The following is a 13246-nucleotide window of genomic DNA, read 5'->3' on the forward strand; positions in this document are numbered from 1 at the left end:
TTCCACTTTTACTCCTTGTGAGAGAATATGCTCTTACTGAAGAGATTGATTATGGCTAGACCCCAACCGATTCCCCAGCCTATACTCTATGGTAGTATGAGACTTCAGAGAAAGAAAGTGATTTGGTAATTTAACTGACTATTAACCAATGCACCTGCTCCCTTCTATTTCTTCATTCTTGGAACATTTATGCATTAATATTTCCTAGATATAATCAAGACATAGAGTTATGAGATACTTTTGTTCTCATTCAAAGGCATTATTTCAGTAATCATCTACTGGTCAGAAAACCCACAATAACATGTATCTTATATTTGCCTAAGTGGGTTAAAGTCCTAGCTCCTCAGGCTTTCTTAAAACAGCTCATGTTTGTTCAGGCCTCAAACATGCTCAATCAATTATAGCAATAAATTCCACCTATAGACCTCTTATATAATATACCAATAATTATTTTCTTTTCTTTGCCTACTTCATTTGTGACCTTATATTAATTAATTCCTATTTGAACAGATACTGATGAACAGCCTCTATAAAGAATGCTGTGGGAACTGACACAGTTGCTAGTATAGTGCTGTCAACTTTCAAAAAACAACACATCATGAAAAGACATTTTTCTTTTCTTATAAGTAATAATAACATTGAATTCCAACTCAGAGCTAAAAAAGTTTTTATTTATGGATTACAAGCACTGAGGGCATTCTTTTTTCTTTATATTCTTAAAAATATTATCTTTATTTCAACACCATGTTTACAAACATGATTGTAGTTGGATTTTTGTTATAACAAGAACACCCCCCTTCAAAAGTGTAACATTCTCATAAACAATCCCTCCATTTCCCTCCCCCATCTCTACTCGAGACAGACTTTCTACTTCCTTCACAAATTGACATTGTTAAGATAGTTCTCAGTGCAGTTATTTCTCTAACTGCACTCACCACTGTTTGTGGTGAGCTTCATATGATGAGCCAGTCCTTCTGGCCCTCATCTCAGGAAATTATTTCAATAATGTCTTTTATTTTTATTAAAATCCATAGATGAGTGGCTTTTCTGTGTCTTTTTCTCTCCCTCATCTTATTTCACTCAGCATAATAAATTTCATGTATAGGAAATTTCATGAATTTTATCTCTCCTGATGTCTGCATAATATTTCATTGTGTATATGTACCACAGTTTCTTTAGCCATAAATCTGTTGAAGGGCATCTTGGTTGTTTTTTAGAGTCTGGCTATTGTAAATAACGCTGCAGTGAATATAGGTGTGAGGAAGGCATTTTTTTGTATTGTGTTTTTGAGTTCCTAGGTTATGTCACTAGGAGTGAAATAGCTGGATCATATGGGAGCTCAATATCCAGTTTTTGAGCGATCTCCATATTGTTTTTCATAAGGGCTGAACTCTATAGACTACATTGCCCCAACAGTAATGAGAGTTCTTTTCTCCCCACATCCCCACCAACACTGATTGTTCTTGTTCTTTGTGATGTGTACCAGTCTTTGCGGCATGAGATGGTACTTCATCGTTGTTTTGATTTGCATCTCCCTGATGATTAACAATGTGGAAGATTTTTTCATGTGCCTTTTGACCATTTGAATTTTGTCTTTGAGAAAGTGTCTGTTCATTTCTTCTCCCCATTTTTTGATAGGGATAGATGTTTTTTGTTGTTAAGTATTGTCGGTACTTGGTATATCTTAGATATTAACCCCTTATCTGATGGGTATTGAGTGAATAGCTTCTCCCATTTTATCGGTGGCTTTTGTATTCTAGGCATTGCTTCTTTTCAGGTGCAGAAATTTCTCAACTTAAAATAGTCTTGTTTATCTCTGCTTCAACATTTTTAAAGAGTGCTATTTCCTCCTTGAAGATTTGTTTAGATGCAATGTTTTTTAGAGTCTTTCCTATGTGTTGCTTTATATACCCTATGGTTTCAGGTATATGATATAAGGGTCTTTAATTCATTTTACATTTGACCATTGTGCATGATGTAGATGGAATTCTGAGTTTGTTGTTTTTGCAATTGACTGACCAGTTGTCCCAACACTACTGTTGAAGAGGCTTTCCTTGCTTCATTTTGCATTCAGTGTTCCTTTTTTCAAAGATTAGTTGCTTGTATATCTGTGGAACATTCTCTGAATACTCTAGTCTATTTCACTTATCTGAGTCTTTATTCTAATACTATGCTATTTTAATGACAATAGCTTTGTAATACAATTTAAAATTGGGGTGGTGATGCCTCTCATATTCCTTTTGCCAAGGGTATCTCTAGCTATTCGAGGGTGTTTATTGTTCCAGATGAATTTCAGGAGTGTCTGATCCACTTCTTAAAGAATATTAATATGGCCACTCCAGTTGTTTTCTTGGATGACTTTCTTCCAGCCTTTGATTTTGAGTCTATGTTTGTTCTGACTATTCAGATGTGTCCCTTGTAGGAAGCAAAATCTTGGATTTAGATTTTTGATCCATTTTGCCACTCTGTGTCTCTTAAGAGGTGCATTTCATCTATTTACATTGAGAGAGATAAGTGAGATGAGATTTAGTGTCATCTTTGTATAGATGTTCAGAGTGTCCGTTGGTCTTTCTTTTCTTAAAGTAGACATTTCCGTTTTTCTTTTGTGGTTTTGAGTCTGTAAAGTTTCTGAGCAGTTGTTTATCTATGAAGTCATATATACTTCCTTAACACCTGAAAGTGAGTTGGGTGCATATTCTAGGTGAAGCATTCATTTGTTACTATATACAACCACTTTCTTCTGGCCTTGGGGGTTTCCTGTTACAGGTCTGCTATAAATCCTAAGGATTCCCCTTTCAATGTAATTTCCCTTTTCGATCTTGCTGCTTTTAGTATTGCATCTATATCTGTGGGATTTGACATTGTAACTAGGATTTTTCTTGGAGTGCTTTTCTTTGGGTCTCTTTTAGCTGGTACTATTTGGGTATGCAGGATTTGGTTCCATGTAATCTTTATCTCTGGGGAGTTTCTCTATAATGATAACCCTGACTGTTAATTCTTCCTGGGAATTTTCTTCCTGGGTCTCTGGGACTCCAATAATTCTTATTTTGTTTCTGTTGAATTTATCAAAGACTTCTATTTTCATTTGTTCACATTATTTGAATATTTTCCATTGTTTGATCATTTGCGTTAAGGTTTTTTTCCCAGTATCTTCTGTTGTATGGAGTTCTTATGCCTCTCATCATCCAGCTCACTGATTCTGTCTGCAGCTGCTGTTGGAGAGGCTTTTCATTGAGTTTTTCACTTCATCTACTGAATTTTTCAGGCCTGTTATTTTAGTATGAAGTTTTCTGATTTCTATCTTTTTGGTCTGTTCAGCTCGATCTATGCTTTCTTTGAATTTTATGAGCATCTTCCATATTTTCTATTCTAAACTCCTTATATGAGATACAAATTAGGTGGTTGATACTTTTTGGGTTATCAGAGCCGCCACCTTCATTTTCTATGCGTGCTGTTGTACTGCATTGTTTTCTCATTGACAGGCTTATAGTGTGGTTTTTACTACATTTTGTGATGGGGTTCATGGGCTAGAAGATGTGCTTGGCCATGGAGCAGAGCTGAGCGTCACACTCTTCTGGCTCCACACTTTGTGGATGGAGTCAGCCTACCTTTGTGTACGGCCCTGGAGACCTTATGTTTGCTTGGGTCTTCTTTGGCTGCCACATGCAGCAAACCAGGAGTCAAGCAGGAAGTACAGGTGCATCTCTGGATTGTGTCACCTTTGTGCCCAAACACAGGCAGGAGTCTTCCCCCAGTCCTTGTGGGTGCAGTCAGCCTACCTTTTTGTAGGGCCCTGGAAACCTTATGTTAGCTGGGGTCTTCTTTGGCTTGGCTATTTTTTGACTGATTAATAATTACTAATTTATTGGGAATTTTAAACCTGTTTATTCTTTTTTTTTTTTTTTTTTTGGTTTTTGGGCCACACCCTGTGACGCTCAGGGGTTACTCCTGGCTATGCACTCAGAAGTTGCTCCTGGCTTCTTGGGGGACCATATGGGACGCCGGGGGATCGAACCGCAGTCCGTCCTAGGCTAGCGCAGGCAAGCCAGGCACCTTACCTCCAGCGCCACCGCCCGGCCCCCAAACCTGTTTATTCTTTTTTTTTGTGTGTGTGGTTTTTGGGTCACACCCGGCAGTGCTCAGGGGTTATTCCTGGCTTCACGCTCAGAAATTGCTCCTGGCAGGCACGGGGGACCATATGGGACGCCGGGATTTGAACTGATGACCTCCTGCATGAAAGGCAAACACCTTACCTCCATGCTATCTCTCCGGCCCCCAAACCTGTTTATTCTTAATAAATGAATTAAAAGTTGATAATTGTAAAGTATAATAGCCACTGTTATAAAAGTTAGGTTTTTACATTTTAATTCTAATAAAAAAAATCATGAAATTAGATAGTTATTCCTTGCTGACTTTTAGCACAGACTAGAAAGATAATAAATTTCAAAAGACAATTAAAAGATACTTTATACCAAATAACAAACTAGGTACTATGTAATAAAAAGAATATCTTGTTCAATAAAATTCAATTTACTAAGCTTTGGAAACAAAACTTAAGAACAACATTCAGTAGTTTACTAAATTTTTCTTCCCCGTCTGAAAACTATCAGAATTCTGCTCTTAAATTAAGAAAACTTGGAGGGGCTAGAGAGAGGACAGCAGGCAGTGCACTTATTTTTCATGTGGCTAACCCAGATTTCATCCCTGGCACCCCACATAATCGCCTGAGTGCTTCCAGAACTGATTCCTGAGCTCAGAATCAGAAGTAAAGCCTGAACACTATCAGGTGTGCCCCCATCAGAAGTGAAAGGAAAAAAAAACTGAATGAGAATGGGAAGAAATATAGAATTGTTACTTCAATTTTAAAGCTGTTTTTTAAGTCAAAAGTTGAGTTAAGTTCTTAATGTTGGGCAGGAATGATAGCACAGAGGGTAGGGTGTTTGCATTGCATGCTGCTGACCCAGGTTCAATATGGTCCCCTGAGCCAGCCAGGAGTAATTCTCAGTGCCACTGGGTTTGCTCCTCTCCACTGAGGATATTCTTAGATGTGGTAGATATGTAGGTAATGCCCTTCAGAAGCAGTATGAAGACAGAAGAGCCATTAGAAAACAGTAGAAGCGCATAAGATTGTTAGCGTCTAGGAAAAGGTATTAGGTATGTGTCTTTTAACCAGTGTCTTAATGATAACCAGTAACTATCGTACTAATTTTTAAAGATAATTGTATCAGGTGACAATACCTATAAAATTAATTATTGTATTTATTTCCAGTCTTTAAAGCAACAAATAACTTGTACTTACTATTACCAAAAACACACTACATGTTTTATCACTCAAATGGTCCATGTATTTTTGTTTTGTTTTGTTTTGTTTTTTGGCCACACTCGGTGACGTTTAGGGATTATTCTTGGCTATGAGCTCAGAAATCGCTCCTGGCTTGGGGGACCATATGGGACACCGGGGATCAAACTGTGTTTCGTCCTAGGCTAGTGCATGCAAGGCAGATACCTTACCCCTTGTGCCACCACTCTAGCCCCCAAATGGTCCAGTTTTATTGCATTTTGTGAAATAGTTTGAAGTTGATAAAACGAGGACTTAGATCTAGATAGTTTGAGAAGAGGCAGAGTATTACCTTTTTTCTTTGCAAATAGGAATGAACAGTACTAATTATTATAACAAAAATAAGTGAGTATCAGCTCCAAATATTTCAAATCACAGGGGCTGGAGTAACAGTACAGCATTTAGGGCAACTGCTTTGTACACTGCCATCTCAGGTTTGATCCCTTGCATCTTATATGGTCCACCACCAGGACTAATTCCTGAACGTAACACCAGAAATTAACCCTGAACACCATTGGGTATGACTCTAAAATAAAGCTATATATTTGTATGTTTGTGTGTATAGAAAGGGAGTAAGCAGAGAATGAATCGAATCATCCTAGTCCTGCTAACATGCAGTAAGAAAAAGCACTATAACAGTAGTCATAGAAAATGAACAGTATGTGTAAGCCAATTAAATTCAGTATATTTTTATTGTTCTAGATGTTCTTTCTAGGTCTTACAAATCTGAGTCAAAACTTTTTTGCTAGAGCCAGAGAGATAGCATGGAGGTAGAGCATTTGCCTTGCTTGCAGAAGGACAGTGGTTCGAATCCCGGCATCCCATATGGTCCCCCGAGCCTGCCAGGAAAGATTTCTCAGAGTGAGCCAGGAGTAACCCCTGAGCGCTGCCGGGTGTGACCCAAACCCCCCAAAAACTTTTTTGCTTTTAAAAATTGGGGGAAATTAACTATCATATCACAAAATAGAAGATTTTGCTGTGCTAAGATATACATACATATATATACATATATGAGTTTACTACATAATATAAAACAAAAAGAGAAAGAAGGCATATATTTGTATGGAATGAGTATAATATATAAAGTGGGTCATTTTGGAATAAGAAAGAGAAGAGATAGGGAGGGATAATCCATGTACAGTAATACAGAAAAATCTCAAAATGTTTTATAACTTAGACTTACAGATTTTATTAAGAAAATAAGCCTCTGATATGATGCTTATAATGTACTTAACTGCTTAAAATATGAAAAATAACCATTGAGTTTCTTATAGGGCTATTTTTATTAATAGTTTAAGTGTATAATGTTCTAGCATCAGTCCCACCACTTGTGTCAACTTCCTTTTATCAATGTCACAATGTTTTCTCCTACCTATTCTATTACCTCTAGCATGCTGCTTTGACTGGCACAGTTTTCTTTGGGGTGGGGAAGGTCACACCGTTAAGGCTCAGGGGTTACTCAGAAAGTACTTCTGGCTTGACCATATGAGATGCAGTGGTATCGAACCACAGTCTGTCCTGGGTCAGCTGCATGCAAGGCAAACACCCTACCACTGCGCCATTGCTCTGGCCTCATGACTGGCACATTAAAAAAATTAAACCATTGTCATCTATAAAGTTATTCATAGATGTCTTGTAGACATACAATGTTTTAGCATCAAATCCCACCACCAGTATCAGCCTCACTCTACCAATTTTCTGAGAATGCATCTCATACACCATCTATTCCAACATATGTTATGCCAATATAACAGGCCCATTTTTATTTATTTTCTTTTTGCACTCAGGGGTTACTCCTGGCTTTGTGCACAGAAGTCACTCCTGGCAAGCATGGGAGACCATAAGAAATGCCAGGATTTGAATTATCATCTGCTCGCAGGGCAGACACCCTGCCGCTGTGCTATCTCTCTGGCCCCACCATTTTTAATTATGATTGTTAAAGTTTGCACTGCATGATTTCTTTGGGTTGACATTTGCTTGGATATTTAATTATGTCCTTTTTTACACCATGGTTGTACCCAAGATCTATTGGCCCCTCTCTCTCATTTTTTCTTATTAGATTTTCTCCTCCTCCATTCAATTTGTTTCCTTTTCCTCACTATACACTGGGGACTAGAGTTTTCTCATTAAGCATCATTAAATCATGAATTATTTCATGCAGTTATTCTACATACCATATATAAGTGATATCATCCTTTAACATATAAGTGATATGATCCTTCTTCTAGCTTACTTCATTTAATGCAGGGGTCTCAAACTTGCGGCCTGCGGACCGTTTGTGGCCCTCCGTACAACATTTTGTGGCCCTCCGTACAACATTTTGTGGCCCTGCCCTAGAGGAATCGTTTTGTTTTGTTTTGTTTTAGTTGTTTGGGTCACACCCCCCAATGTTCAAGGTTTACTACTGACTTTGCACTCAAGGATCACCCCAACTTTGCCTCCTGCGGCCCCCAGGTAAATTGAATTTGAGACCCCTGATTTAACGTCATATCTTCCAGTCCCATCCACATTGCTGCAAATTGCATAATTGCATCATTCCTTACATATATGTAGTATGTCCCATCTTGTTGATCCACTCTCCTGTTGTGGGATGACTAGGTTGATTCCACTCTTAGATATTGTACTGAGTGCTACGATGAACAGCAGTGTGTATACAACCTTTTGGATCAGTGTTTTTCTGTTTTGGGTATAAATACCCAAAAGCAAGTTTGCTGAGTCATATGGCTGTTAGTTACTGGTTTACTGAAAAATTTTCATACTATCTAGCATATGGATTGGACCAAGCAGCCAAATATAAGATTGTTGATTTGATTTGGCTTTCATTAATGATAAATAATGTTGAGCATTTTTAAATATGTTAGCCATTTGTTGGTATTTCTCTGAAAGGACTCTGTTCATTTTCTCTCCTCATTTAAGAAAATTTTTAGGTTTTGTGAGATTAACATTTTTGAGTACTTTTTATATTCTATATATCACTCCTGTATCTAATAAGTTACTTTTTTTTACCACCTCCCAGCCAACACAAATTATTCCCAGTGTTTTTTAGATATGCCATCCTAACTGCCATAATGTAACCATCCTTGTATTGGTGGGCAAATGGCCACATGCGGCGAAGAGCAGAGGGTGAGGTATGGAGAAAAGAGAGACTCTGTAGGACCACTTTAGTGTTGCAGCTCATTTATTGCAGGTGAAGATAGAATAATTATACAGAAGAGTGAATAGGAGAGATGAGATTGTCCATTTATGGAAGGGTAGGGTGAAGTGAAAGGTTGTCGGCTCTGGTGGGCTCCCATCCGACAAGGCTGATGAACAGGTGGGTAAGGGTATCTTCCAGCCCATAGCATTTGAGGTGGGAACCCGGCAACGAAGGGAAGATTGCAAGCCACAGACCACTCACAGGGAAGCATTGTTAGAGCAATAAACTTTATAGGGACAAGGCTTTTAAGGGCAAACATTAGGCAGGAAACAGAAAGTGGGTAATAGAGCTTAGGCATTACAGCAACAAGATGGTATGTGAAGACAGCAGTCACACAGTTCACAAGGTACAAGCTTCATTAAATCAGAAAGTATGTAAAGATAGTGGTTGCAATGCTCATGGCATCATTAAATCAGAAAATATGTAAAGATAGCATTTGCAATACTCATGGCACTATTGGCCTAGGCCCTAGATAGTTTGACCTCGATGAATTTCTCTTTATTTTATCCTTAACTCATTTCAGCAGGGAACATATGTTCAAGGTCAGCTTGCAGAAATCCTCTTATTTCCCAACTTCTCTCCCCAGTTCTTCATCTTTTTACTTTATAAGAATTGAGTGAGTTAGGCAGGAGGGTTTGTGCCTGGCTTTGGTTATCCTGGTGACACCTAACGGGTGTCCCAGAACCTTACCCATCATTGACTATCAAACTAACCTATAGGTCATGCGTTTCTGCTAACATAACATACGCTGCAGCCTTTCTGTTTCCAGTTTGTACTGTTAATTAATTTACTACATTAGCAAGCATTGCATCCTGTGAAAACAGCTCTTTAATCATGACCAACAGATAATTTAAAATGCAAGGTCCAAAAGTAATAATAATCAAAAAATAATTAATGGTCCTGCTAATGCAGATAAAAGGGCATTAAGCCAAGTGGACCAAGTAAACCAGTTTTGATACCAAGATGATCCTGCCTCACACTCTCTTTTTTTTTTTGTTCACTTCTTGTCTGCACTTTATTAATAGAGTCCACAGCCAGTTTGGTATGGTAAGTATAGATGCAGCACTCTTCGCAAAGGACAGCACAAAGGCCACTCCCTTTTAGGAACAGTCTATTCAGGCCTCATTGATTTTACAACACTACGTTGGCCAGGGAATGTAGGGAAGTCTGAAGGTATGTGACAGAGTTGCCAATTTCAGCCAAATCCTAGTCAATTAGTCATTTCATCGCTGCAGTGGCTGTGTGCTGGGTTCCAAGGGCTGCTGCACCGGTGGCTGCTCCTGCAAGACTTAAAAGGGTGGTTATAATAATTGCAGCCATAGTACCTAGGTCCTGATTAAAGCAAGTCATGGTGGCAGAGGTAACATATCTAGAACAGAAAACCAGGAAACTCAGAGAATTAACTGGACAATCACACATCTAGGTCATTGCTTAAAATTGCTGATCAATATAGGCACTTGTTAAGTTCTATATTTTTACACAGCCATTGTTTTGTGGTTGGAACTGCCCAATCAAAAGAGGAAATGTCCAGATGGTAAAATTGAGGCAATAAGGGGGACAATCGTACTGTTTTCCTTGTCCACTATATAGGTAGGAGCCTTGACCCTGCACCTGTCCAAATGTTACACCCAGGGTGCCAAGGGTGGAACACGATTAAGTTTCAGTTGCATTTATATAAAATGATTAATTAAGGGCAATAACTTAATAAAAAGGGAGGCTGCATCAAAGCAAAACCAGCAACCCATAGTTAAATTAGGCCTAGTATAGTTAAGCATAACATAGGTGGAATTCATAAGCTGCTAAAGGGCATGCACAGTAAAAGAACATGGTGCATGGGCAGTGCTCCACTAGGGGTCAAGGTAAATTGGGGTTCAAATATTGGTGACCCAGAGGTCAGAGCATTTGGACTGGGTGATGAAAAGCTGAGAGATATCACAGAGGAGCAGGAGGTGATGTGGGATCAAGGGCCACATCTCAGGCCCTATTTTAAAGGTAGGATATGTGATGCTTAACTAGATTTTAAAAAGTAATCCAGAGCTATGGCCAGATTTATAAAATCTTAATCCCCACATCATTCCTCTTTTAAAATGTTTCTACATTTTTTCCAGTTTTTATAAAATGTAAAAGTACAAGATTACATTGAGTAACCCCGGATGAGTATCCAGCTGATGATGTTTGATAATTTTAATAAAATCTTCAGTGTTGTGCTTTATACAGCTGCCTGAACCTGTAGATTCACACCCCCATGAGGCACAATAATAATCCATTTTGGTTCCACATTTATTTGTAGAAAAAAAATTTGCACTTAATGTGGTGTATCCATAAGATGAATCATATGGGTCATGGTACCCAGGGCCTGTCTAAGGCATTTTAATACTGGAGCAAAAGGGGCCCACAAAGTCACATAAATTAAACTGTAAGTCTGGAAACCAAGCTCCATCTGGGTAAGCAGAGGATTCAACCATAAGGGCATCAGCTTCGGCTTGAATAACTTGCCATTGCTGCTTAACTGGTTGCTGCTATGCAAAGTGTGACGCTAGGCGACAGCTGGTTAAAAAAAAATCAAAATCAAAGAAAAAAGTCCAGAGGGCCGGAGAGGTAGTATGGAAGTAAGGTGTTTGCCTTGCGTGCAGGTCTGTGGTTCAAATCCCGGCATCCCATATGGTCCCCCGTTCCTTCCAGGAGCGAGTTCTGAGCATGGAGCCAGGAATAACCCTGAGCACTAACGGATGTGACACAAAAACAAAAAAAGAAGAAAAAAAAAAAAAGGAAGATAAAAGCCCCGCAAATCTTCATCCTGCAAAACAAAAGCTAACCTCAGGTTGAATTAACTTGGGTCAAGTCATTATTGGTACTTTTACTAGGTGTGTATATATACCTAGTAAATATATACCTATTATATATAAATATAAATATATACCTATTTAGCTGGGTCCTAAATACCTAAAGGTTTTTTTTTTCCTGTGGAAACACACAACCTGATGACAACAGAGGAAAATGACTGCTCTATTTCCCTGATTCTGGGTCCTTCCAAAAGACTGTCACTTGGGGCTTGGCTAATTCCCTTTTCCAATGTTGGGAAAAGACCAATAGCCCATTCTCCTTACTGGAAATTGAGTCAGCTAAATATACAGGGAATCCTTACACTTTTGCACATCAAGGAGAGAAACTCTTTGTGATACATTTTGTTTTTCTCAGAACACATCCTTCAACCTTTCTGCACATTCTTTTAAATTCACACTGTAAATTTCCTCCATTCCTATTTGCAACCAACTGGCCACTCTGTACATAATTCTCTTCCATTTTCCAGTATTCATAAATTCAAAAATTATCTTTCTCGTATAAATCACATACCTGCATTCCTTTTTTCTTAACCTTCTCTTCCCTGTTTCATCCTCTGAGGGTATTTTATTAAATGATATAGCTTATATCAGAATAATATAAACAATAAAACAGCTCTAATAATTTCTTAAATTTCCAATTATCAAACAAAAACTATGCCTATTAAAGTTGACCAAAATTGACTCAAGAAAAATCAAATGTACCTACTTTAGAAGACCTCAAATTAGTAATTTGTAAATTACCAGGAATTTTATTTTTGTCTTATTAATGCAAGTTTAAACTCTTTTAAATGCCCTTAAAATTAGTGTTTATTTTTTTATTTATTTAAGTCATATTTGAAAAGAAGACTTCTAGTCAAAATATTGAACCAAATTTAAATAAATTCAGAAGCTATAGTTTCTTACTGTGTTTATAAGTATTGCACGTTAAAATTTTATATGCTAAACTAACAAAATTTTTAGACCATTACAAAATGTAAATTCTCTTAAAAGGATTATCAAGATTTGTAATTCAAAGGAATTACAATTTTCAAGGTATGAACTCACCGCTGAATTCTGTTTAAACCATATAATCAAGGAACAACTAAAACTTGGCCACTTTAGAGCATCAACCAGCCCATGAAAGACCTCTATTAGTGGCACAAGGAGCAAATTTTATAAAGATTAATAAGAGAATTATAACTCAAAGGATCCGCCTAAAGGGTATACCATGGATTTCAGCCATTCTTAGTAACATATTTGGTAATTATTGACATCAAGGATTGTTTATCTCTATCCCTCTAAGGGAAGAGGATTGTGAAAAATTTGATTTTTATTCACTTTCTTTGTCAGCTTGTATTCTGTGTTTTCATTTAATGTGTGTGTTCAAATTGTTTTGTGGATTTCAGGATAAAAATTGACTATAGAGAGAAAAAAGTATTTTTTAAAATCAAGTGACCTTAGAGCTTGCTTTTTATCTGACAAAACAAATTACCCTAGAGACATTATTGTCTATGCTAATAAAAAAACTGCTAACTAAGGAAAGAAAAAATTGGGGCTTTTAAAAATTTAACATTTGCTAAAGTTGAGTAATTAATCATGTAAAACCTAGGTAACTTGTTAGTTGATATATATATTATGATATATATGTATATATATTATGGGCCCTGTGATAAAATAATTACATAGGGTTATTTTTTAGTGAACTCTTTTGGACTTATGATTTGCAAACACTAAGTTTTAATTGTATTACTTGTTTAGAAATAATTGCAGATAAAAGCCTCTTGTTTATGTTGTCAGGACAAAAAGCAATCTTTTTGTTTCACATCAGTATAACATGTTTAACTATTTGCATTTACCAAATGTACAATTCAGCTATCAGTTAAAACACCA

At 37.4% G+C, this 13246-nt stretch overlaps 1 protein-coding gene across 1 annotated transcript in view; it reads left to right on the forward strand.

Moving 5' to 3' along the window:
• The window catches only part of AR (androgen receptor), a 249229-nt gene that overhangs the window by 144864 nt on the left and 91119 nt on the right, over nucleotides 1-13246 (forward strand). The gene's annotated exons all lie outside the window — the stretch shown is intronic.

The sequence above is a fragment of the Suncus etruscus genome, chromosome X, assembly GCF_024139225.1.
Source record: "Suncus etruscus isolate mSunEtr1 chromosome X, mSunEtr1.pri.cur, whole genome shotgun sequence".
NCBI classification, from domain to species: domain Eukaryota; kingdom Metazoa; phylum Chordata; class Mammalia; order Eulipotyphla; family Soricidae; genus Suncus; species Suncus etruscus.